Consider the following 24,208-nt stretch of genomic DNA (forward strand, 5'->3'; position numbering starts at 1 on the left):
TGAGCTAAACTCTAATCAGACAGGTAAACTCTAGCCAGATCCAAGCCTTTAGACCTCGGCCATCCCACTCCATAACCTAACACCACAGCTGCGTTCCTCAGGAACCATCTCATCACAAGGGGAAGTCCTGATCCTGTGTTAATAATGTCCCCTTTGCAGGGTCAATGTGCAGGGACTGAACCCTGGATCTAAAAGCATGAGCTGCTACTGCCGGAAGCAAAGGACCAGATCCTTTAGCTCACTGGTTCTCAGCCTGTGTTCTGCAGAGCCCTGGGGGCCCTCAGACTATGCCTAAGATTTCAAAGGGGTCAGCACCTCCATTTGAAATTTTTTAGGGGTCCACGAATGAAACTTCAAAACCCACTGCTTTAGCTCATGAGTAGCAAACTCCTCCATAGAGCAGGGTGGAAAATAGCTTTTCTGTCCCATGGGAATGTTTGAGGTTTGAGGGCCGGTGCGAGACAAATTCCTGTCTGGATTCTGAATTCTTGAAAATTGTCCCATTAGGGACAGTTGGATTGAGTCAACTGAAGTGTTCTGGTTTTGATTTTGAGGTTTATCAACTTTTTTTTTTACTAGAAATTAACTAACATTTCAAAATGAAAAGACATTTGGAACCAAAAACCTAACTTTGTTGTTGTCGTTAACGTCAAAATGGGGCTTTCAACAACTTTGAAACTTTCCTTTTTTTCTTTTCTTCCCCAAAATGGGAAATTTGCCACAATGGCCCTTTTCCTACAGAATTTTGGTTTTGACACATGCATTTTCCAACAACAAAAAAAGTTGGTGGGAAAAAATTCCTTTCCCATTGTACTCCTAAACCTCCATGTCATGTAGACACTAACGGGGACAAAGAGCCAGGCTCATATCAACGTGGGTTACGGGGGCACTTTCCCAGCAGCTGGAACTCACTGCCACAAGAACTGCCCTGAACCTCTGACCCATGCAAAACTGGCCTCCCCAGCTTAGCTTCACTCCAAGAGAGGGTGAAAGGCAGGCAGAGACCCTCCCTGCAATCGGGAGTGTAAAACCCCGCTGCTGTAACTGGGACTGCTTGTCTGAGTGTGAATGAGGGCCCAAGATGCAGGATAACAGGGAATCAGCTTGTCACCAGCATCAGCAGAGAGGCCTAGAACTGAATGAGCCAGAAGGACTGAACTCTTCTTTCCTTAATCCTCCTGGTCAAGGCAGAGGCACACGGCACATTTCCCCTGCCCTGTTAGGGCAGTATCTGTTCTGTGGGAGGCAGTGGGATCTAGCAGACAGAGCACCAGACTGGGAGTCAGGAGACCTGCATTCAGTTCCCAGCTCTGCCCCTGACCTTAGGCACTGCTCCTCTGTGACTCAGTTTCCCCCTCCCAATGTCTGTCTGATCATGAGCTCTTTGGGGCCGGGAGTGACTTCAGGGCTATGAGCATGTACAGCACGCAGCACAATGTGGCCCTGATCTCGACTAGGAAGCGCCTGGTATACAAAGAATTGTCTGCAGGGGGTGCGAGCTGATAACTCGCTAACTAAGCGGTGCCCAGTGGCTGGAGGTAGAAGTTAGACGAATTCAGAGTGGAAATAAAGCAGACCCTTCTAACAATGAGGGTAATTAACCACAGTAAACAGCTTACTAAGGGTTGTGGTGAATTCTCTGACTGGCCATTTTAAAGCCAAGAGTGAAAGTTTTTTTCAAAGTTCTGCTCTGGTTGAGACAGGAAAGAACTGGGGGGTGTCCTATGGCCTGTGCTATCCAGAAGGTCAGATTAGAGCTCAGTTGTTCTTTCTGGCCTTGGAATCGGGGAATGCATCCCCTTCAAAGGGCAGGGGCTGAAATCTCTTCGCTGTAAAACCTCCTCTGATGGCTGGCTGCAGTTCATCCAAGTGAACCAGGCAGGAGTGAACCCTCTATCAGCTGCCACCATGGGATGCCAGGTGCGAGGATGTGTCCAGATAAGGCACTGGGGGAGTGGGCTGCAGTGAAGGAAGTGGCTGAGGAGAGGTTGGGTCAAGGCCTTACCTACGGCCTCTATGTGACAGCCACCCTTTTGACCAACCTGGATTGAACCGACCAGGGACCTCCAGAGCTACAAGCTTGAGAATGAAGAGCACAGACTCCAAAGTGTGTGTGTGTGGGGGGGGGCAGTCAGATCCTCTGCGGATTAGCACAGAGGGGGGCCTGTACCGAGCTCAGCACTGCTAGGAATTGATGTCTTAGCCTTGCCGCAGGTGCTGGGGGTCTGATTACACCGCGGGAAGCAGGAATTGTCCAGTGCTAAGCACAGTTATTAATACCTTGCCAGTGTTCTGGGAACCGTGCTTCTACACTGGGAATTGTCTTCGCCCCGTGAAGGTCAGGAGAGCAGACGGGGAGAGGGAGCCTGAGACCGGTGGGAGGGGGAAGGAGCTGATCCCCTCCCTTGAGCGGGGAGCCCCTCGGCCCTACTGGCTTTCAGTGGAAATGGGAATAGGGAAGGTGATGGGTGCCCTCAGTTCCCACTGAGCCACGCATGCCCTTCCTGGGAACCACTGCATCCTGGGGACTCGGTTCTGACCCATGTAGCCTGGGTGCCCAGTCCCAGATGCTCACTTGGTGGGCATGCAGCCTTGTCTGGGCAGTGGGGGTGTCTTATTGCTCAGGGCAAACTTCCCCACTCAGCTAAGGGTCGGGCCAGGCCAGGGGGATGGGCACAGATGTGGAGATCAGGGGGGATTTAATGCAGGCGAAATATGGGCCAGGGGGAAGTGCCACCAGGGATGTGGACTGACCTCTCCCGCCCCCTGGCCTAGCTTAAAAACAAGGTTGCCACATCCACCTGGAACACACGAACCACAGGTTCCTGCTAACACATCCTCCTCCAGTGCCCAGGAGGATTTAAAGAGCACAGGACTGGGAATCAGGACTCCTGGGTTCTATTCCCTGTCTTGCTGCTGACTTCCTGTACACTGTGAGCAAGTCCCTCCCCCACCTCCCTCTGCCTCACTTTCCCTGTCTGTAAAATGGGTATGATGCCCCCTTCTTAAAGAGCTTTGAGATACTCAGGAAGAAGTTGTGCCCCTCTGGCACTGATGGGTGTTGTCCAGGCCCCTCTGGCCAAATGCCTGCATTCCCCAATGCCTGTTGGGACAGGGCCTGGTAGGCCAGAAGGTTCTGCTGTGGTGGGGAATAAAACATCTAGACCAGGAGATCCCCATCCTGATTCAATGGGGACAAGGGATACTCAGTACACTGGAAGAGCAGGGATTTGCAATGCAGTGGCGGAGCGTGTTGGTAACCTTGCTTTGGGGAGAAGGTCAGAGCTGCACAGCTGTGACTCCTGCCTCTGGCTGGATGTTTAAACAGCAAATAAGCCCTAATATCAGGGCAGTGACCGCAGCTCAAGGGGTAGGGAGCTGTGGCTTTGGACTAGAAGGTTGAGTTCTATTTCCTCTAAGGAGTGGAGGCCATGGTTGTGGGGACAGCTGATGATCAGAGACTCATGAGCTCCTCTCCTGAAGCAAAATGAGAAGTCTGAAGCAAATTGTCCATCTGTTGGTGGGGCTCTGAGAGATGTCCCTGGCCTGGGGAGCGGCGGGGACTCTGGGGCATTTGAGACAAAGGGACAGACTGGCACAAAGAGAATTGCAAAGCATGCAGGGCGGCTAGGGTTAACATGGAAGGCAAGCTTTCTCCTCTGCTCCCAGGGGATGGCGGGTTGAGCGGGAGTTTTTGTGATACGCAGTTCCTTGGCAGAAGGCAATCTGAAATTCAGGGACTCAATGCGGCTTTGGCCAGAAAAGGCTAAACCAGCACACGACAGTGCTGCCTTAAACTTACTAAAATCTAGGGAGTAGTAACTGTACCATGGTGGGAAGGCGGAGAGGAGAAAGTAGATGATATTCTGAGGATGGGGAGCTTTGGGATTCCTGAATTCAGCAGGAAGAAGAATGACATTGTGCCCCTCTGGCATTGCTGGGTGTTGCCAGAGGGGCCTGGAGAAGGGCCTGTATTCCCGAACACCCTGTGGAAGGTGGAGAAATACCTTGCGCTCAGCTAGAGAAAATACAACTTTGCAAGAGACTCCAGCACGGAGCGGGAGGGGAGACCTGCGGAGGAGGAGTCAGAGCAGGTGGAGTGGGAGAGAAGGTCAGTGCAGCTGAGAGCAGCAGAAACAAAGCACTTACCTTAAGGAAACCCAGACAACTTGGCCCAGCGAGCCAGGGCAGGGCGAACGGAAGGGGTGTGGGGCAGTGCTCAGGCCTGCTGGAGCGAGACAGGATGCCCCCGAAAGAGGCCAAAGAGGCAGACACCTCGGTGCGCTTCCTGGAAGCGCGCCTTGAGATCTGGGACTTCAGCTGCAAGAAACATCTGGGCAATTTGATCAGCCACTTCTTCCGCTTCATCTCCGGGGACCTGTCCCAAGGTAAAATGTGCAGCAGTGCACCCACAGCTGCGAGGCGTTTGGAGGGAGCAGTCAGTGTGGGCCAATGGTGTTTTGGTGGCTTGTAGAGCCCAAGCAGTGGGGGATGAGGGAGCTGAGTGTGGCTGGGAGCCAGGGAATCTGGAGTTCGAATTCTGCCTCTGACCTACTTGGGCCCGCTGCATCCCCTTGCTGTACCTCAGTTTCCCCATCTGTAAAATGGTGGCAAAAGGCTCCCTCCCATGGGGGTGGTCAGGGTTATTAATGTTTGCACAGTGTGTTGAATAGATAGAGCACTGGGTATGTGCTGGATGGGGGAGAGATGAAGGAACTGAGGGGCTGTGTTCAAAAGATGCATGGAGCTCCCTGCAGGACTCGATGTGAGGGGCAGCCAGCAATGGAAGGAGTAAGGAAAGGGGGAACCATCCAGTGGGGAAAGGGACGGCGCTGGGGACGTAACTGGCAGGGTGAGAAAGGGACAGGAGAGGAATGGGATTCTTGGTTTGGAGAACGGACAATTGTAAAGCTTGACCAGGTAATTCCATCCACCTGCCCTTCATTGCTCTGTCTGAGCTGGATGGATTCTCAATGGGGTCCAGAGGGATCTTTTCAAATAGCCAAGGGGCTACTAGATGGGAGGTTCTGTCCCCGGTTAAGGAAACTCTCTGCAACTGAGAAGCCCAGGAGCAAGGACGCCTTTCTGAGAGGCACAGCCCTAGTGACCACCCATCCTTTGGGGAAGTACCTGTGATACTGGGAGCTGCCGTGAGGGATGGACAGATGTGGAAGCAGGAACTAAGGTTGCAGATGCAGCTCGGTGGCATTAGACAGCCAGGAAAGGGAGAGCGACTGCTGGATTTCATGGGCCAGGTTAGGTCTCCCAAGTGGTTGGGATGGGAGCACTTGGGAATGGGTCTCCCAAGTTGACAGGACGAGTTTCCCCAATGGGTTCAGTTTTCTATGAAGGAGGTCTGGGCCAGGTTTCCTCATGTCTCTAATCTCCCCATCACGGCAGCGCATAGATTCCTGGTTGCTGGGAACCCCCCCACCCCGGCTCCGTGAGAGGGCCAGCTCCGTGCTGGGCATTCCTGTCTAACCAAACCTTCTCTCCCCTTAAGGAGGATTGAGAGAGCAGGGAGACCTCAGCCGCGAGCTGCCTGATTGACTCTCTTACTGGCTGTTCTTCCCTCATTTGCTGGAGGAGGCCGAGTCTCTTGTTAAACACCAAACCCAGCGCTGTTATTAATTAATTGGAATCGGGCACAGACAGCCGCCTGGCTCCAGAGATTATCCGCTAACTCAATCAAGCAGCCGGCTGGAGCATGCTCACTCCGTGCCCTTCATTTGGGCAGAGCAGGATCTCCCCTCCTTTGGAACTGCGGAATCCATTGGCCCTGCTCCGGGCATCACTGTAATCACCTTGCATAGTAGGGCAATGCTACCTCATGGAGATGTTTCTATTCCTGCAGCTACTCACAGAGGGGGTTCTAGCCACCCCTAGATTTGGCAGGGGGCTGGCAGTATTCCCATGGTGATTTCTCCAAGCATGGCGACTAAGGGCTTTGAAGCATCTTCGGTCTCTCGCCTGTGTGTCTGGGACTTTCTAGAGGGGGTTTTAACATTGTAAGAAGGGAAAGTAACCTCTGGTGTGGGTGTATTATAAGCGTCCTTCTGTGCCTGATCCCAAGTGGATGTGAGTCTGCTACAGCCCCGGCTAGGGAGCTTTAGCTCAAACAAGCAGCTCCAGCTGTTAGCCCTGGCTGTCCCTGGTTCAATTCCTAATGTGTTTGGCCTTCATGTGACCTCATCTTAAGTTGCACGCATAGGTCTGTGCAGGTTTCCAAAGAAGGGTTCGTGGCTAAACTTTGTTGTGGTGGGGTTTTTTAATTGACTCTAAAGCTCAGGAAGGAACAGAGGAGGCAGGATCATGGATGGAGGAAGAGGAGGGCAGTGAAGAACTCTGTCAAACTGCAAACGAAATCACATGAAAGCAGCACTGGTATTCCAATTTAAGGCAGGCTTTGTCACAGCTCTTGGGGAGATAGTGGTAGAGAGGAAGGGTGGTTTTATGGCTAAGGCACAGGCCTGGGATGGTTCAATTCCAGCTGTGTCCCAAGACTACCTCTGTTGCCAATTAAATCTCTGTGCCTCAGTTTCCCCATCAGTGAAATGGGTATAGTAATGCTTTTCTAACTAGCAGGATGTTCCAGAAGGATACATTCACGAATGGTGTGTGAGGGACGCATATTCTACTGATAAGCACCATAGAGAAACCAGCAAAGACTCCTGTGGATGCAATGTAAAGCCACGGTCCTTGACTTTCATGGACATTAAAACCCTTGTTTTTGTAAGCATCTAACACGGTTTTGTGGCCAAACTCCATCAAGGGAAATTACCCCTGAAGAATGAACTGGAGTTTGTTTTACTTTGTTAATCTGTTATACAGAGTTGCTGGACACTGTTAAACAGCTGCTGTGTTCCACTCCAGAAGTAGCTGCCTATCAGTGATTTGCAGCAGGCAGGGGAATGGTGAGCCACATACCTTACCTACCTCATAGGGATGCTGTACGGGAGAATTATTTAGGGGCTGATTCTGCAATCCTTAAAGGGACTAGTCAGTACAATCTCAAAGGACCTGCCAAACCAGAGGGGGTACTCAATAGTAATTGCTACTCCATGTAAAAGCAGCAGAATCGGGTCCTTTTGGCTTGTAAAGTGCTTCTGAGATGCTAAGATAAGAGAGGCACTGATCAGCTGACACACACTTTGCCTAAGGTTTCTCTGTAGTGGGAGCTCTAGGCTGGGAAACAGGACGCAGGGCCTGTGAAAAATCAGGGCCGGAAATATATTTCTGCTATACAATTGTCATGTACGTAACCAAATATTCTCGTTGCTGATCCAGTAGGTGGTGCACTGCCCTCCAGCTAACACTGAGCCAATGCGCCCAGCCTGGTGCTAGGAGCCACTATGGGACTGGAACTGCCATCTTCTAGATGAGATGTGATCGTGTCTTGACCTTCTGTGGCTCTAACAGGAGAAATGGGTTGTTAACAGCGATGTCTTGGTCAAATTCCTGCGCGAGCACTAATTATCTCCTGCCTCCCCAAAACTCTGTGTGTAGCTTAGTTGAAGATTTTTCAATCCGCCTGAAAATCTGATGTCATGCACTGCTCCATCCTGTTAAACAGCTGTCATGCCCCACCCCAGAGGTGGCTGCATTTCAGTGGTGCATGATTGAAAGCATTATATAAATAAATTAATTGCCATAATACTCTAATGAATTGTCCCTATTTAGAGAAAGAGAAATCCTGAACAGTTATTTGCCAGCCCGTTCTGTGCATTAAATATTTCATTTTTAATATATTTTAAGTAAATTTCCCCCCCAAACTAGAAACTCTTAGTAGGTGTAATATAATGATCCAATACTTAGAGTAGATAACAAGGTTTTCAATCTATCATTGTTGATGCATGTATTATTTACTGTGTGTATGTCGGGGGTGGGGGGGGTAATAGGAGCCTATATAAGAAAAAGACCCGAAAATCGGGACATCTGGTCCCCCTAGTCTATTGGTTTGAGCCTAAATTGTACATCCTAGACCCCCTACTACTAATGGCAGTTCTCCTTTAGCTCATGTGTTAGCGGCGTGTGCTTTCAGAGCAGGAGGCTGAGAGTTCTAGCCCTGCTCTTGCTGTGAAGTTTGAGGTGGCCATGGGGGGCCAGCATAATAAGAACTAAGACGGCTCATTTTACCATAAGGTTCAGCCTGTCTATTGTGGAGCTGAGCCAAAGCAAGCCTTGGACCACCTGGCCTTTGAAGTTGGGATCTGGGGCTGACCATATCTGCCTGGGCCCTGTTTCTAATCCCATCACTGCTCTAGGCTCTGATTCTGGTTACCCCTTTGCTTAGCCATTCATGCTCTGGCCCAGTGTGGCTGTCACACTCTGTACATAGAGGTATTAACCGCAGTGAGATGCCTTGTCCTGATCTTATTGAATTCAGTGCCCATTTTGCCCTTGATTAATGGGATCACGACCAGCAAAATGGACACGTTTCACGCCTTCCATAAGTTTAATAGTGTTAGAAATGCTATTAAGAGTGCAAGCCCGCAGTCCTTCCTCAGGCAGAGCTCCCATTAACCTCCATGGGGGCCTTGGTGAGGGCTGCAGGATTGGCCCCAAAATGAGAGATTTCTGGAAGTTTTCATTTCAATCTCTTTGTGTGAAACAGCAAACAATTCAAAAACCACCAGCACCAATTGCTCTGACTGGTCCTGTTATAACACGTTGTGTTGTCCTTTATGTGCACCAGCTACTAGAAGGTGACAGCCTACTGCTGCTGCCAGCCATTGGAGTTCCTACTTTAGCTCAAGTGGCAGAGGGTCATATTGCAAGTTACAGGTTAGATCTCTGCTAATAACAAGAGGTCCTCATATGGTCAGTTTCAGCAGAGAAGCTGAGAGCTTGATGGACTGTGGAGATCAAACTCCCCTCCAATTGCTACACCTGGTATTTCAAGGTCAAGCTGGTTGGGGAAGCTTCCAGTGCTGCTGCTGTCTGTACTTGTTTTCTTTCACCAGCACTAAATTAATTTTAAACCCACAGAAATGAAAATGAAGGTGTGTATTGGGGGTGGAGGAGGGAAAGAGACACTCCTGGAGTAGATGATCAAAAGATACAAAAATAGACCAGAAGGGAGCCTAATTTTGGAAGTTATTTTCCATTGCCAGAGCCTCTCCGTAGCTGCATCAGAAACCCTATGCCACTTACGTGATGCTCTATAGGCTGTGGAGAAAATAACATTTCAGACCCATGAACCTCTGCGTCTCCAGGGACTGCACTGAAAAGCCGGAGCTACTGTCTACTTAGATCGCTCCAGGTTGGTGTTTTTAAGCACAAGTAACTTTTCCAGTTTAACTGAGTCCACCTGAAAATTCAGATTCCACATGGATTCACTGACAGTTGCTAGACAGTCTCTGTACTCTGAGCGCTGCATGCGAGGCAGAGATGATCAAACCGATGAGATGCACAGTGTCCCTTTGCAGCTCTGATTCTGCCTTTATCTTTGCCAGTGGCTGCTGATGGGTTGACAGTCCCATGTTTTCTGGGAGCTGTTTGAAGACAACAAAATCCGTCCCCCAATCCTAAATATAGTCTCCACTTACTTCCCCAAGTGAGAACTCCTTGGCTCTTGTTTGTATGATCTGTACACTTTAGATCTGCATCCGGAGCGTAGAACATGAATGACTTGCAGATTTTTGTGGCTATATAAGACCCCACGTTTGTAACGCTGCTGCATGCCAGGGCTACAGCTTCAAGGTGACAGCGGTGGTAGAACTCTCACCCTTCTGATCCTAAAGCGCAGGCCCCTTGGGCTAGAAGTTATGGAGACTCCCCATTAGCAGTATAGGGCCTATGACACAAAGATGAGCAGCTCTGATTTCGTCTAGTAGAGGGCAGAACTGCACAAACACACTAGTCAGCACGTGGCAAAACTTAGTATCTGATGTAACCTGCCTATATGGCCCAGAAATTATCAGTATAAGGAGAGCAACTAAAAATGTATGCAACTTGTGGGCCAAAAATGAATGAATATCTGTTTCTTCTAACATAACCAGGCAGTGCTTATGGAGAAGGCATGTTTAGTTAATTACCAGCGTAGAAACCAATCATGCAAGTTCCTTAAATATACAGATAAACCAATGGGGCGGGGGGGCTATGAGGAAGCCAAGTACCTTACAAGATCTCGCCCTTGAATTCCAGATTTCCTGGCAGTGAGATCTGCCCGGCTGTTACATAAATCTCCCCAGGGAAGCAATGGATGCTCCATCACTTAAGGCATTTGCAGCTGGACTGGACAAAATGCTAGTAAACAGCACAATAGGGGCGGATACTATATGGGGTGGAGGGGAATTAGATGGGACTTAATAGGTCTTCGTTCCTGACTTATACCGGAGTCAGGACAGAATCAAACCCAGCCAGCCAAAGGACTACATGGGGGTGGGGGATAGGGGGGAGGAGAGAAATATTGTCTTTTTTCCTCCAAACCGCTTGAATCTCTTCTGAACATTTTCATGTTGTTCAAAAAGTCACTTTTGGCAGGGTGTGGGGTGTGGGGGAGGGTCAAAAATGTTTTGGCAAAATGTTCACCTGCTCTGTACCATTTATTAAGACCTCTATTAATCATGTGTTATAAACAGCTTAGAAAGGGTTACGGGGACCTTTAATATAAAGGGTGATTGCACGCAATGGCCGTCTCCCCAGTGACTGCAACAATGAAGGGGCGACAAACTTGCCCCTTGCAATAACTGCATCTGTTCTTGGAGCGCATCGAGGTGGATTTAGTCTGACCCTCTCTCTCTCCACCCCGTCCTGATGTTGCATAAAAAGCAAGGCACGGTGGGCTTTAGGAAGTAACATTAATTGTGGGGAAAGCAGGGGGTTGTCCCATATACAGTTCTGGAAATAAAGCCTCTTAGCTGGACGGTAGCATTTTTCCTCCCTGGATCTTAAAGTGCCTGTGTGGGCCAATATCATTGTGTGGCCTAGTAGATCAAACACTAGACTGAACCTCAGGAGACCTGAGTTATAGAACAACTCTGCCCTGGCCTGCTGGGTGGCCAGTTTCAGGCCAGCTCCGTGCCTCAGTTTCCCCATCTATAAAATGGAGCTGATACTGCCCTGAGATGGCTCTATTGATTGAAAATAGCTAGGTCATAGCAGAGGCCCGAAGTGAGGAGACAAACCTGGGATTTGGGAGGGCTGTGTGGTGCAGGTTGTCTCTCTCTGCCTCCTGAGAGCCAGCCTCTGTTTCTGTGTCGTGGCAGCATCTTGGCCCCACTAAAGTTCTGTCAGCTTCTGTTATAAGACCTCTCCCAGCTTGGTGGTGGGGTGTTCCAGGGGAAGGACAAACTGCTGCTGAGTTTAGTGCCCTTTGGGGTATGGCGTAAAGCTCACCGATTTCATTCAAGCCCATCCTGGCAAGCTCCCGGCAGGTTGTGGTGTGCAGAGAAGGGGCAGTGATTGTCATGAGGGGTGACTCATCTCCTGTTGGCTGATGGAGAGGGGAGTGGTGTGTGAACACCTAAACAAACAGGGTTATTGAGTCTTTATGCTTGCTTAGAGAATAACTCCTTCTCCCCCCACTTGCCCCATCCCCCAGTTGACTTTGCAAGGAGGATGCAGCAAGGAGTGATTATAGCATGGTGTGGTGAATGGATATGTGGCAGACCTGGGTTTTATTTCTAGTTCTCACACTGGCCTCCCGTGTGACCGTAGGCAAAAGTCCCTTCCCTTCTCTGTGCCTCAGTTTCCCCTCCCACCCTTGGCCTGTCTTGTTTCTAGATTGCAAAGCTCTTCTGTGCAGACACTCATCCTGTGTATGTGTACAGCGCCTAGTGCAGTGGGCCAACTGGCTCAGCGCTGGTGTGATATAAATAACAGAACAGCAGAGAACGGAGTTGGGACCTGTTATAGCAGATCCCTCGCGGTCCTGTGCTCCTGAGTCTACTGTAAATTCCAGCTCTGGGAGGGTGTTTGCTTCATATTCAGAAGAGGGAGATTTGGTGTCAGGAGTCCTGGGTTCCCACCACGGGGCCAAGGGTCCTGACTCTGCCATTGACTCACTACATGACTTTGGGCAAGTCTCTCCCCTTCTTCTCTGCGCCTCAGTTTCCCAAGTGCAAAGTATCCGCATATTCCCACCCCCAGTAACCAATGGTTTCGGGTCCTGTCCTTTGCTTCCTGTCCTAGTGTTGGGCGGGGGACAGACGGCGCTCTGGGGAACGTGGCAGCCAGCAAAGGCAGATCCCAGCTTAGGGGCCCACACCGGAAATGGCTGCAAGGGGGAGCAATCCACCATCGCTGGGTGGGATGCTCCGAGTGAGCTCTGAGGCCAGCCTTGGGCATCTCCTCGCCGCAGCAGCCAACTCTGGTGTCGGAGCCCCACTGGGACCTTGACGATTGCATGGGGGAGAAGTGACCCAAATGACAGACGCAGCCAGCGTCAGTGGAGCGGAGAAATGCAAGGGAAGCAGGAAAACTTTCCCCTTCCTCCCAGTGTCTCTCAGAGCATGTCTGTAGCTAGCTCCTCGCAGACATGGAAGGGGACATGCCAGGGTGAGACAGGGCAGCTTAACGGGGACCAGAGGCTGGGGAACAAGGGGCATCAGGGCAGCCCTAGGGAATTAGGGTCCATAACGGGTGAGGTCAGCAATGGGGTGTTTTCCCAGGTTGGGGGCGACCAGCAGATGGGGCTACGCAATGGGGCGGCTGCAGCTCTGGGGGCTTGGAGCCCGTGTAACCGGGGCACCTGTGCAGGAACTCTGGGCTGGGGTCTCCGATGGAGACCTACAGATACCACGGCATGCTGAGCCTGGGTCTTTGGAGCCCAGGCTTGTGGACTCGGTGTTTCAAGCCCACGCTGTATTGTAAACCTGGGCTTAGAGTTGCTGGACTCAGGTCTGTGGCTTGAGCTGTGTCCACACTGAAAACTGACGGGGCTTGGACCTTAGTCTCAGTGGCACCTGGGCTTTGACCCACCTCCCTAGCGGAGTCCTGGGTGCTTGCTGACCCGAGTCAGACTGATTTGTCTGGCCAGAAGGTGCAGCTTGGGCTCAAAACTGAGTCCGAACCCAGGCTTAATGTGCCATGGAGACCTCTCCTGTGGGACTATCACCGTGCTGAAGGCTTGAAGCTCATCCCCTTCAGAGTCTGTACTTAGTCCATGACCCAGCATGATGCTACGAGGCCCTGTGCTGCAGGAGCTGGCCGGGCAGGTTGAACCGGTGTTACCGTCTCCCACTGCCCTGTAGCCCCCACTTCTCCCTAGCTCAGCAGAGCGGGTGCAGAGAGGCCTAAAGGCGGGGGTCTGGGTCTGTATGATCTGTCCTTGGGAAGTGGTATCGGTGATTCAGCAGGGCCATCTGAGGCAGCACTGAGCTTACTGCCAGGTGCTACGTGGTGGTGTCTCGCCATCTACTGGGCAGATGTAAAACGGAGCTCTTCCTTGCTTGGCACGAAAGCTCCCCTACCACCTTGCTGGCTGCTGTTTGCAGCATAGAGGGGTATTTTTTTTACCCCTTATGTCCTGGCTAAATTCAGCTACCTTCCTTCCTCTTGAATTGTCCCAGCTGTTCCCTGACACTTCCCCTCCCATACTCTTCCGTTGCTCCGATACACACTGCCCAGTTCCACCCCAGAGGTGGCCGCATTGCAGCAGCTGAAGTGATTCCCAAACAGTTTGCGTCGGGCTTTTGGGAGCCCTTGGGATGAAGGGAGCTGGGCTGGAAAGGCCATTTGATATTCGTATTGACTTTCCTCCGCTTCATGGGGGTTTACGGCAGAAGGTTCACCTCTTTCAACGTTGGCTTTGTCTCTGCTGAGGACATGGGGAAGTGAGTCCCTTCATTGGCCCTGCTGTAATTGCAACCAGCACAGCAAGATCAGATGTCTCCTTGTGGGACAGGGAGTCCTCTCCAATTCTGGCTAATGCAGCGCAGCCAGCTGGCTGCTTCCAGTTGGCTCCAGGCGTGGTAGGAGGAGGCTGAGGCCTTGAACCACAGCTTCCGAGCCCTGGCCTGGACAGACTGGCCTGTGTGTGGAGCAGTACGTCCAAATGCATCGCTGGTGCCGCTGTCTCTTCTGAGCCCAGCAAGGAGAGAAGCAGCTGCCCCTTCTCCCCTGTGCCAGATGGACCAGCCTGCCTGGGTTTGAGAAGGGGGTAGGGGGATAGGAGGGAGGCTGAGAGCTATGGATTAACAGGGTGGAGCTTTTCCTCCTCTCCCGTCCCCCCTGCCCATTCATCTTCTGCTCTGAAACTAAACCGCAGGCCAGCCCATGTCCTAGGGTTAAATGCAACCCCAGGAGCAGGTGTCACATCTGCTGGCTTGATCTCGAGCCCATGCAAAGACTCCCATTGACTTCAGAAGGCATCCGGTCAAGCCCCAAGTGCCCTGCAGCCCTTGGCTACTCTCTGCCCAGGTCACCGCCTCGTGGCTGCAGCCTAAAGAAAAGAGACGCCCCACTACTGCTAATGGGGCTCTGGAGACGAAAGCCGTAAGTTCTAGCCCCCCTGCTGGCTACAGTCCCCTGCTGGGGAAGGGTGAGGACAGGACAAGTGGGGTGTCCCTGTCTCCATCCACGTAAAGGCTTCCAGGGAAGCTGGGTATGGGACTGCCGAGGGGACTGTGCCTTAATGAGACTCGGACGCTGCGTCCTGGAGCAGGAATGAGGAACAAACCCCACAGGTCACAGAAATCTCATGGCCGTACACTGGAAGCGACTTTCCCTCCCTCCATCCCCGTGTCCCTCTCTGTAAACCAGTGATAACAGTGTGAATCCATGGGTGAAATGGGCTATAGCGGGTCTGGGGGGCGGTGTTGCTGTCACAGTGAGAGACGGCTCTCGGCAGCTGCAGACCGATTCCAGCACTTATCGCTCTCTGCTCACAGCTGGCAGAAATCCCTTGCACCGCTGCTTATGCCAGTGCCTCCCTGGCGATTGCAGGGCGTTGCACCAGAGTAATTGAGAGCGAGCTTCCAGCTCAGTGTGAAGGCAGCCTGCTACTGCGCACAGACGTGGGGGATCAAGCCTCCTGCAGCAGCTGCTGTTCTTGTTCCCGGCTTGCACACGGTATTTTGTTTTGCTTTCTATGCCGTTAACTCTGCCCCATAGTGGGCCCCCTCTCGCAAAGTGCTAAACGCACTCAGGAGCTCCAGGAGCGATCAGCCCTTCGCAGGGTATAGGGAAGGGCCGTGTGGCAGAGTTCATCCCATTGCTGTAAAGCGTGGGACTGAGAGGACACAAGGACAGCTGTCGGATCCCACCTAACCCATGCCCCGGGACTCCTCTATTGTAGGGACTTACCTCAACCTTTCTGTATTGATTCTCGCCACACCCCTGTACAACAGAGCAGGGCTGTCTTCTGATCTTTCAGAGGAGAAACTGAGGCCCCGAGAGGCTGAGTGAGTGGCACAAAATAAGCCAGGGAGTCCGTGCCAGAGCAGGGGACTGAACGTGGGTCTAGGCTGGTGCCCTAAGCACGGACCACCCCGCCTCTCTCGGGGGGGGGGACTGTCCCCTACAGCTCATTTTCTGGTGTTCTCGTCCAGTGTAGATTTAAAAGTCTCAAGTAATGAGGCTCCTCCTGCTCCCCCCGGGGAGATGATGCCCCAGCTTGTTAGATCTCATTTCTCTGAGACCTTTCTAGGTGTTTAGGCGAAACTCCTCTGGTTAATTTCTTCCCATCCCTCATTCATAACTGCACTGGCAGCATCTCAGGGCAAGAAGGATGGACGTTTTCTCCTGTTGAGAGTCAGTGTGATCTTCCTCTGGGGCTGTCGGCTGGCTCCTAGCCCAACTTTCCAGATCAGTTTCACCCACCTGCTTTCAGAACTCACCATCCCCCGGCACGGCACCAGGGCCAGGGGCAACTCTGCTGCAGAGCCATACAAGTTTCTCTCTCTCCAAAGCAGGACTCGTGATCTCAGGAAAACAGGGTTTTGCTGGGCGGGTTGTCATTTCTGCCCGAAATGCATGGAAAGGAAAGAGAAGCCATGCTCTCCTAGGAACGGTCGCCAGATTTCAGCTCGTGTTTTTAGTGCGGATTCAGGCGGGAGATTACGTCTGGACTGGCTGATACGTCCCTGCTTGGGAGACTAGGCGGTTGTCTCTACATTTCAGAGCTGGCCCAAACCTGAAAATATTAGCTGTTTTTATAACATTTACAGTCATGCTGCAAAGAGGGTGGTCTGTCCCTGCATAACAAGCAGCCCTGAGAATCCGGAGCAGCTGAGGAAGGGACAGGGGTTTCTCTCTAAGGAGCTGGCATAATGGAAGAGTGGCAGAAGCCGCAGGAACAGGAAGTTGGTCCCCTGGGACAGCGGGAACCTGTTAGGGAACAAGGACATCCAGGGTGGTGCTCGCTGAAAGAACAAGGCAGAATCCTGCTGGAGGAAGTGAGAGGCGAAGGGGGAAAATCCCCTTGGAGCTATAGCCCAGTGTGGGCTAGGGAACTGTTTGTGTTTGGAAAACCTACCCACCCGGAAAGAGACTCTGGCTGTGCCATGTGGTCTAGGTACAAGCCAGCACTTCACATGCATCTCGAGGCCTCAAGCAGATCTGGGTCCTGTTGCGCTAGGTGCTGTACAAAGCCATATGGGCGATTGGCACTTAACTGTCACTAACTTTCGACGGCTGGTGTACCCCTACTGGCTTTTACGGCCCTATGGAGATCTCTCCCTGCCAACTTCCTCACAGTGAGTGAGTCCCTGCCCCACCACCATTGTCAGTCCATTGACAATGGAAAAGCCAGATCTAGCCACATTCCCGACCCAATTTCTCAGTTCAAAGAAGCCTGGCTGAGTTTTAGATCCACCCCCAAACTCTTGGGTCTCTCCACATGGGCTTGGTCTTCCCCCTCCCACTTTCCCCCCGTCTGCGCCGGGAACCCCAAGTCCTTGTGCTCATGCATCTTGCAGGAGATGAGCTGACAATATCTCGCTTCATAGCTGGCTGGAGAAGCAGCAGCGAGATGGATGGCTCTGAAAAGTGCCAACTTGAAGGAAACTTCAACCGTACCTGGAACGATTCGAAACCATTAAAGCATCACCGGTTTTGCTGAGCAGAGTGCGCTGAAGTTTCATTTCCATGACTTTTTATATTTAAGTGGGGGGGGGCACTGCTGGCTCCCAGCCCCCTTGATCTTCCTTGTAGGGATTGTCAACATACTGGAAGCAACCCCTGGGTGTAGCTTTGGTGGTGTAGATCCCAGGTTCATTCTCTGCAGCTAACACCAGGAACCTCTGCTGAAAGCCCCATCTGTGTTAGCCAAGGCGGCAGCAGGCTCTTCAGCCTGTATATGTGGCCCGCCACCACTAGAGGGACAGAGAGAGGGCCAAACTGAGCAGGTGTGGGCTATAAATGGACTGGTGCCTGGAGACCCCAGTGACAGGTACCTTACAAATGTGACACTCATTCTGTTCGTTCACATTAGGGGCCCGTGCTGCTAATTATCCAAGGATGAAATCTGCCCCATGCGAGTGAGTGACTGGCCTACCTATCTTGGGTACTTATATGGCTACAGACTTAAGTGAGACTTAACAGGGGCACGAGCGCTGGCCGTCAAGCCAGGGGCGAATTTCACCCCAAAGCGAGTATTTGCAGCGTAAAAACGGCTCCAAAGCAGGCTCGTTTGAGACCTGGGCTCTGCTCCCATCGCCATGAATGGTGAAAGTCCCAGAGGAAGACAGGACAGAATAGAGGTTGCGGAGTTGGATATTTGGGGTTCTTTTTTCTTTTCTTTTTTAATCCTTCGCTCCTGGAATCAGGAGATGGCGTGAGCATCTCGGCTTTCATTTTCAGAAAAGCGTCTGGTCTGCGGAGAAAAGATTGCACATGCATCGAGACTGCGCCGGCAAAGCTCAGACACCAGCAGGCACATGGAAAGAGCCCGATATTGACTATTTTTTAAAACTCACAATTTTTTAAAATCCCGATGGTGTGGGGCCAGCCTCGCTATTTTTGGATGGCTGGGGTTGGCAGCACTGAGAATGCCAGAGTTTTGCCTACATTGCAGCCTTCACCGTTGCTACTGCCTGCCTGCAAGCATCTCCAGTGGCTTCACAGGGGAGCAGGATCGGCCTGTGCTTACCAGGGTGCCACCAGGAACACTTTCTGGCCCATGCAAGGGGGATCCCTTCTACGCAGCCTCTCTGATTCCAGCCCATGCAGCTCAGCTGACAGGATCGGGGCCAAAGCCCAACAACCCTTACCCTGCAAGGTGAGCTAATACCAATAACATTGGCTGTATTTTCCCATCAGTTATGTACTAATACATGTGTGCCTACCTTAAGCTTCTCTAGGCTGCATTTCTGTTGCCACATGGAATGTCATGGACCCCATCTCCAAACCCACAGGCCCCTACTACTGGAGTGCAGGAGAATCGCCATTTGCAGTCCGGGGTGTAGGATACACCGTTGAGCAGTTCTGATCCCATCCATTGGAGGGCAGCAGTGCCCAGTCTGGTTAATATTGTTAATATCACTAACATGATTCTTCATAGCCAAATTTTAACTCTGCCTCAGGCTATTTTTAGCATCCCACTGTAACCTGTGCCGGGAGGCGAGGGGCTGGGTAGATGTTGTCATTCCGTCTCACGGCATCTCACTGTGTGCGGTGCACCATTGCTATACGTCTCCCTTTATAGCAACCCAGATCATTGCTGAGATGTCACCGTAACCACAAGTGCAACGTGGTTTCTGATCTCACCGCGCTAGCCCAAGGTGCCTCTGTTGCATTCTATTGTATTGTGTGTCTTCTGTATTGAACAAGAGTGGGCAAACTGTTTCCTATTAACGTGAATGGCTAAACAGCTCGATAGGCACGTCTGGGAATGGTTGCAGCCAGCAAATCGCTTTTAAATCTCCACACCAGCCGGGAAAACTTCCTTATTAAAGATAATCCTGCTTCCTATGCGACGGCATGCTCCTGTCTGTCTTAAGTACCTCTCTGCTATACTGAGTGCCTCTCAATCTATTTCCCAATGCCCTTATGAGGCAGGGCTTTATCCCTCATTGTACAGATGAGGAACTGAGGCGCAGAGAAACTAAGTGACATGCCCAAGGTCCCACGCAAAGTCTGATCTGGGTCTCTCCCATCCTAGCCCAGTCCCCTAGTCTAGAGGATATAAGGCAAGGAGTTACCAACTGCAGCGGCCTTGGCTGGCTGTTCGTACAGTAGCACACGCCGGCCGTGACCCCCATTCCGCTAGGTGCTGTACATGCGTAGTCAGAAACAGTCACTTCCCCACAGAACTTGCTCCCTGCCTCTCTCTCATTGGCATAGGTTGTATTTTCTTCATTTTACAGATGCATAAACAGGGACTTGCTCAAGGTGGGACTGGAAGACAGATCTCCAGACCCCTGGGCTAGTAGCCCAGCCGCTAGACTGGCTTCAGGGACCCCTTAATGTTCACTAGAATCATAGAATATCAGGGTTGGAAGGGACCTCGGGAGATCATCTAGTCCAACCCCCTGCTCAAAGCAGGACCAATCCCCAATTTTTGGCCCTAAATGGCCCCCTCAAGGATTGAACTCACAACCCTGGGTTTAGTGGGCCAATGCTCAAACCGCTGAACTATCCCTCCCTCACGTGTCTGAATCCATCCACCCAGCTTCTGTTCAGCGTTCACCAGCTCCTCCCAGGCAGCCCCCAGTGGCTTTCAGAGCCCCAGCAAAATCCTGCCAGTAGCAGCTCCTCCATGAAACACTCTGTGCTTTCCAAGCCCCACACCGAGAGGAGAAGCCATCGGACGGAAATAATCCCCCCTCGGCTCGGTCGGGTAACAGACTGTGTTTTCTAGCCTATCGGCTGCAGTCAAAGATTCTCCGCTCCTGAGGCTTTCTCAGCTGGGATTCCTGGCTGGGGGCTCTGTAGCTGGAGCTGCCAACTGTCTAGCTGACTGTCTCAGCAGGAGGAGCAATTCGTGCCTCATGCATGGAGGTTCCCGCAGGATGTTTGCACTGTTGGTGCTGGCACTGGGCGGTGAAAACGTCTGTCGAACGACATATGCACGATGGCTTGATCCTACTCCCATTTGAGCCAGTGGCAGAGCATGATCAGACCTTTCTTTTGTAGCTTATCTCTAGGGCCCTACCAAACGCACGGCCGCATCATGGACTGTGAACTCTGGTCTCCCCCCCGGTGAAATCTGCTCTTTTGTGTGCTTTTACCCTATACTATACAGATTTCACGGGGAGACCAGCATTCCTCCAGTTGGGGGTCCTGACCCAAAAGGGAGTTGCGGGGGGGGGTCACAAGGTTATTTTAGGGGGGTCGCGGTATTGCCACCCTTACTTCCCTGCTGCCTTCAGAGCTGGGCAGCTGGAGAGCAGCGGCTGCTGACTGAGGACCATTAAAGGGGGCAATACCGTACCAGGCAGTCCTGACTTTTGCCCTGCTGCTGGCGGTCGCGCCGCCTTCAGGGCTGGGCTCCCGGCCAGCAGCCACCGCTCCCCGGCTGCCCGGCTCTGAAGGCAGCACCACAGCCAGCAGGAGTGGAGAAGTCAGAGTAGCAACCACCCCCCATAATCTTGGGACCCCCCCCAGAACTCCTTTTTGAGTCAGGACCCCTACAATTACAAAACTGCGAAATTCCAGATTTAAATAGCTGAAATCATGAAATGTACGATTTTTAAAATCCTACTGTGACGGGTTCGGTCACAGAGACCATCACCTGACATGCTGGAATTACCTCTGAGCCCGTTTTCCCTGCCACCTTGGGACTCCAGAACCCGGCCTTGTTGAGCCAGACACGCCAGCCTGCTGCAACACAGACCCAGGGTCTGAACCACGCCCCCAAAGCTGCAGACTTAACTGAAAACCACTCAGGAGGTCACCTATCTCCAACACCCAGACACCCAGTTCCCAATGGGATCCAAACTCCAAATAAATCCGTTTTACTCTGTATAAAGCTTCTACAAGATAAACTCATAACTTGTCCGCCCTCTATAACACTGATAGAGAGATACGCACAGCTGTTTACCCCCCCGGTATTAATCACTTACTCAACCCATTGCTTCATGGCCAGGGAGGGACCAGGGGCAGTGCAGTGGGTATCAGATGGGCTGGAAGTGGGGCCAGGAGCTGGGGAACTAGGGCCTGCACCCCAGTGTGGTAGGTAATCAGCTGCATGGGGATCTTTCTCTGACCCGATGCAGCGAGGGGTGGGGGCTGTTAGGTCCGATACGACGTCTCCTGGCTCCCTATGCACTTGTATGGAGCAGCAGAGGCCTGGGAGCCGCTCTGCATTCTTTGATCCCTGGCTGTTCCGGGGACCAGATCTACCCCTGGTGATCGCATGGGGGCTGCTGGAGGAGAGCGAGCCTGGTTTCCTAGTTAATGTGCAATCACGTGCTGTGACTTCAGGGGAATCTTGCCTGCCCGGGTCCCAGCGCACAGAAGAGCCTGGCTAGGGAACCAGCACAGACTTTGCAAGCGCCAAGTTCACCTGTGGGCCGCAGAGAACGGGCAGCTGTGGCTGTGTGGGCGAATGGGAAGGCTGGGGGAGCTGTCACACCTAGTTACACGGTGACTGGGCAGGTCCACGGCGCTATGGGTTCCACAGTAGCCTCCAGATGGGAGTCGGTCCAGTTCAGCAAGCAGGTGCGATCCCTCGGGGCTCCCCTCGCACAGAGGCATGGGTGGGGACCGACCCTGCTCTCTTTAGTACCAAAGCCGCTGGCCTCTACCGTATTTATGTTGGACATTAGGAAAAGGTTCCTAACTGTCAGGGTGGTTCAGCACTGGAATAAATTGCCCAGGAGGTGCATCATTGGAGGCTTTTAAGAGCAGGTCAAGCAAACACCTGCCAGGGATAGTCTGGCTCATACTTAGTCCTGCCATAGTACAGAGGGCTGGGCTAGATGACCTCTCGAGGTCCCTTCCAGTCCTACATCTCTCTGACCCTATGTGAGGTCACTTAGCGGCTTGGGGTTAGTCTTTATATAGGGAAACATGGTCACATGTACAAAGCCAGGCTGTTACTGGTACTCCACAGGGATTTGGGCTCAGCCGGTCTGAGGTGCATCTTAAGTGGTATCTTGAATCCTGCCTTGTCAGCTATATCCAGTGTGAACCCAAATAGGTTCAATGACTGTTCAGATTTTGCATGCAGCTAGGAAAGATGATCTTGTGGCTAAGGTGCTTGAGTTGAACTCACTTTTCCTGAGAAACGTTCCTGGCTCTGCTGCAGTCTCCCTTTATGAGTTGGGGCACATCACTGACCCTGTGCCTCAGTTTCCCCATCTGTAAAATGGGGGATAAAAATCCTTCCTTGCTCTGGTCGGGTCTGCTTAGAGCCCAAGCTCCCGGGGCCACGGCTGGTCTCTTGCTTTGTGTTTGTACAGCACCTAGCACAATGGGGCTGCGATCTCACTGAGACTAATAGTAACAGCAGTAGGGCCGCAGATGACGCATGATGACATTCATCTTTGAGATCCCCGCCCCCCCCCCCGCATTTCTGAGGCCCAATTTGGCCCGTGTTACCCATCGACCGCCTGTGTTAAGTACAGGATTGGCTGGGACCCAGGGACACAGCTAAACACACAACAATAAAACCAAGTAAATATTTGCAGCCATTAGAATGGGGCAGGGAGCTGATTGATTACCTTCGATCCCGCTCCCTTGCCCCCCCAGTGGAACAATACTTGCTTACTCATACTTTATTAAAAACAACCTCTTTCCTTTTTGCTCTTTAATAATTCACGGCGCTAATTGTCTAGAAACGCAAACTTCAAAATGCCAACTCAGTGAGTTCATCTCCACACGCCCCCCCTCCCCCCGCCCCCCGGTTCCCCACTGCTCTCCATCCATCACATTCTCTGCGCTCTCCTCTTTTTGGTCTCACTTTCTTCCCTCTTTTTCTCTCGCCCCTTTCATTTCTCCTCCTCCCTGCCTTCAATGAGAGAGGCAAAGGGGAATGAAGCCTACCAGGCTGCATTAGCCGCCCCGTCGCTGATTATGATTAGCCCCGGATCCGCGTCAGGCCCTGCCTGCAAAGGACTGTTAGAGCAGAAATAAACATCGCTCGGGTTTCGCTTAAACACGCAACTCGCTAACGAAAGCCGCAGCTAATTGAGTTAAAAGGCTTTCTCAAAGAGTAGCACCGGGATCCGCTGCTGATGAAATCCAAGCTGCGGTAATTAGTGTGGGGGGCGGAGGGGGGGATCAAATACAACTTTTTTTTTTTTTTTATGGCCTGGTGCAATTTGACAGCCAGCTGCTCCTTTCCCTTCTAAAATGTCATTTGCCTCTTTTGGTTTCAGGTGACACCAGGAGAACAAAGTGGGTTAAAAGAGGACTGGCCCTTTAACCGGGGAGGCGGGGTTTGCAAGTAACTCCACCCCTTTAGGAGGAGCCTGCGAGGGGAGGAGAGAGAAGACCCAGGTGTCTTTCCCTTTCAGGCCCTTTACCATGAGAGGGTTTGGAGGGGGAGATTCTCCCCACGCCCCGCTGGAAATCTGTCCTTCATGGTTCCTCCCCTGAGCTCCAAGGCTCCTCCCAAGTGGGTGGAGCGACAGGACCCAGCTGCTTTATTAAAGGGCCCATCCTCATGGTCCTCCCCCCGCCCCCGTGCTCCTGGTCGGCTGCTCATTGCTGTCGAAAGCGCCACACGGCTTGTGCTCCACCAATGTCTTTCAGGGGCCCTCCCCGCCTCCGTGGGCGCGGGGGGGGGGCTCTCCGCCTGCTCGCTTGGCGCTTTCATAGAATCATAGAAGATCAGGGCGGGAAGAGAGCTCAGGAGGTCATCTAAGTCCAACTCCCTGCTCAAAGCAGGACCGATCCCCCAATTTTGGCCCCAGATCCCTAAATGGTCCCCTCAAGGATTGAACTCACCACCCTGGGTTTAGCAGGCCAATGCTCAAACCGCTGAGCTATCCGTCCCCCCTGCCCCCCGCTTTTATTCCTGGTGTCACAAAGACAGGGGAGCCAGCCCGTTAAGAAGGAGCCCCGTAGACTGTGTCCTGGCAGGGGCAGGCGTGTTCCCACCACACGCTCCCTTCGGTAGCCTGATGAGGAAATGGATAGCAGGCAGAAAGAAGGAACGTGGGTCAGAGTCGGGGTCCACAGTGGCGGATTTAGAGTTAGTGGGGCCCTGTGCGCAGCTTCATTGTCGGGGGGGGGGGTCCCCAGGGGATCTAGCCAAGAAAAAGAACATTCTCTCTTATCTCCCCCCCTCCCCGTTTTTAATTCTTTTTTTCTTCATCTTCCTCCTATATTATAACTAATGGGAATTAAATGAAAACAAAGCGAGGTACCTTGATTG

At 52.1% G+C, this 24,208-nt stretch overlaps 1 protein-coding gene across 4 annotated transcripts in view; it reads left to right on the plus strand.

Annotated features, from left to right (window-relative positions):
- The window catches only part of KCNIP3 (potassium voltage-gated channel interacting protein 3), a 75,297-nt gene that overhangs the window by 12,981 nt on the left and 38,108 nt on the right, over positions 1 to 24,208 (plus strand). For 2 of the 4 annotated variants that reach the window (XM_077805517.1, XM_077805518.1), the window contains exon 2: positions 17,746 to 18,163. The exons of 1 other annotated variant lie outside the window; for it this stretch is intronic. The gene's annotated coding sequence lies outside the window, so the exon portion shown is untranslated. Of the gene's footprint in view, positions 1 to 9,029; positions 9,263 to 17,745; positions 18,164 to 24,208 lie in introns of those variants that run through there. One more of the 4 variants, XM_077805519.1, reaches the window with a different exon arrangement.

The sequence above is a fragment of the Eretmochelys imbricata genome, chromosome 26 (assembly GCF_965152235.1).
Source record: "Eretmochelys imbricata isolate rEreImb1 chromosome 26, rEreImb1.hap1, whole genome shotgun sequence".
Lineage (NCBI taxonomy): Eukaryota > Metazoa > Chordata > Testudines > Cheloniidae > Eretmochelys > Eretmochelys imbricata.